Source organism: Trachymyrmex cornetzi, unplaced genomic scaffold (genome assembly GCF_001594075.2).
Source record: "Trachymyrmex cornetzi isolate Tcor2-1 unplaced genomic scaffold, Tcor1.1 scaffold490, whole genome shotgun sequence".
NCBI lineage: Eukaryota > Metazoa > Arthropoda > Insecta > Hymenoptera > Formicidae > Trachymyrmex > Trachymyrmex cornetzi.
In genome coordinates this window covers 57,377-59,863 of record NW_017299729.1, presented here as the reverse complement: position 1 = coordinate 59,863, position 2,487 = coordinate 57,377, and the positions used below count along the sequence as shown (strand labels likewise).

Sequence of the window (2,487 nt, the reverse complement as noted above, 5' to 3'; positions counted from 1 at the left end):
GAGAAGTCTGCAAAACTAAATAAATTGCGGAAGCAATTGGAAAATTCTGAAAACAAGCTGCAGAATCAGAGGAATGAATTGGCGCATAAACATGCTTAAGAAAAGTTAATGCTCATCAAAGTATGTTGTTTAGGCAGTTTTTGAAGAGATCCCATAATTTTAGTTCTATAATTTATTTAACTTTTCTAATTTAGGAACAACAGCGGTTGCTATCGGAATGCGAGAATTTACAATCGCGACTGCAGACGATCGAGAAAGAGAAATGCGACATCGCGAAATCTGCCGCATAAGTTGAAAATTAATTGCTACTTTAAGAAGAGAAGTAAGTCATCGCACCACTCGCAATAAATTGCACAAACCTAATAGTGTTAACTAAACAATTTTTTTAGAATGCAGGAAGCACTGGTGGAGCAAAACAAATGGCAAGAACTAGTAAATGACGTTGAGCGGAAATTCCATTCACAGAAAAATGCGTTAGTGAGCGCACACGCCAAGGAATTCATATATTCCGTGATATTCTCGATGTACGGCCAAGCTGCATTCCGTCTGTTGTTGCTAAAAAAGAAAGTCGCAGAATATATAAGAGAGGTTCGTGTTACGACAAAAAAGGAAGAAGAAAGGAACGAGGCTTACTTTGCTTGGACCTCTTCATTGTTGCGTGTGTCTATCTCCGAGGAGGCGGACGAAGAGGCCTGCGTCTCCTGACTCTCCTTCAGTTTTCGTCTTAGACTTTAGATTGTACCGTCCTTATTCTGCAAGTCTTGCTGCTTGTCATCATGTTTGCGGGAACCTTTATTCACCTGCTACTTCCACAAAATGTTCATGAAAAATTACTTTCTTTGCTTATTATAGAGCAACTTCGATTAAATTTGAATCACCTTAAGCGGCGATTAATTTAATCGGAAGGAAGCACAATAAAATAAAGTTTCAAGCTGTATAATTCAGTATGTTTGTATGTATTTAATTTTTCCTATGGTATCAAATAAAAAAAATAAGAATTCTATTCACAATTAAGTTCATTGGAGTTTGATTGAATTTATCATTATAGAAATTACTTCTGAGCTGTTTGTAACAATTCGTACCTCTTCCATTTGCTGTAATCCATCATTGTTCCCTGTTTGGTTTCTCCATTGTGCGATCATTGCATCGACAAACTTGCCGCTGCTTTGCATGCTCGCGCGAACTTTTTCTACAAATTTTCGCATGAGAATCTCATGAAGATCAATTAAAGCGAAAGAAAACTTACGACCCTGCTGCATGTTTTTATGTTTTAAAATGTATTTTTTGATTGATTTATAACCAGGGATAGGAAAGTTACTTTGTAAAGTAATTAATTACAGTTACAGTTTTTCTCTTTCAAAAAGTAATTAATTACTGTTACAAGAGAGAGTTGACTCTAAAAACTAATTCGTTGTAGTTACAATTACCGAAAACGTAACTTTAAGTTACTTTTAAGTTACTTTTTTATCGAAATTTTTACTAGTAGTGTCGATACGATTAGCGCTGTATTCAGAAACGTTATCCAACTTCCTTCATGTATCATTTTACCCTTGTTTTTCACCTAATATTAAACAAGGATGATACACGGAGTCATCAGAGTAATGCAGTCTAAGACAATTAAAAAAAAAAGGTTTGCTTACATTTCAATGTTATACAATTTTATTCAAAAAGATAAAAAAATTGTATGGCCAAGACGTTTTTCGTTAAAGTAATATAAACACATATGAATATGAATATGAAATAGCACATATATACAATGTTTTTTGTAAAAAAAATTCTTTTTATATTCGGCTAAAAGTTGCAAATAAATTCCAACACTAATCCAAAATGGTCTACAACCGTTTGTTGTCAATGGTCCAACTGAGTGCTCTCTTGCATTTGATTGGCGGTTTCCATTAGATCCCAAAATATAGACCAAACAGGTACAAGAGTTCATTGGACGCTGTAATTAAATTTCTTTCTTCTGATTAATCAAATGTTTCGAAGTATTTGTAGCGCCAAGTGGACACTACCGCACACCAAATTGACAAATAAGTTTAAAATATATAAAATAACTATGAAAGTAACTATTAAATTAGTTACTAGTTACTTAAAAGATATAACTAAGTTAAGTTATAATTACAGATGGAAAGAAAGTAACGAAGTTAAGTTACAGTTATTGAAAAAAAGTAACTCCAACTGTAACTTTGTTACAAGAAACGAGTTACTTCCCATCCCTGTTTATAACGATCGAAGCTCAATTCGGGTTCTATTTTGCAGCTCAAGTCGCAGATGCTCAGATGTTTTAACAAAAACACCTCGCTTTTACAATTTAATATGATTGGTTGAATTTAAAGGTAAATATCAATCATGTTCTATTGCTTCTGTTGTGCCGCAATATAATCCGTACTAAAAATCTATAGTATACCTTGAACTCAGGGCTCGGCACGAAATGTACATTTCGGCCGATTTTCGAGTCGGCTCCGCCTCCCGCTATTCCCCTCACCG

The 2,487-nt window shown here is 34.4% G+C and overlaps 1 long non-coding RNA gene across 1 annotated transcript; it reads left to right on the top strand.

The window, feature by feature from the left end:
- LOC108765458 (uncharacterized) lies at positions 1-753 on the top strand. The gene is made up of 3 exons (XR_001940322.1): positions 1-120; positions 195-322; positions 390-753. It is a non-coding gene; the product is annotated as an uncharacterized LOC108765458 (long non-coding RNA).
- The last annotated feature ends 1,734 nt before the right edge of the window (positions 754-2,487 follow it).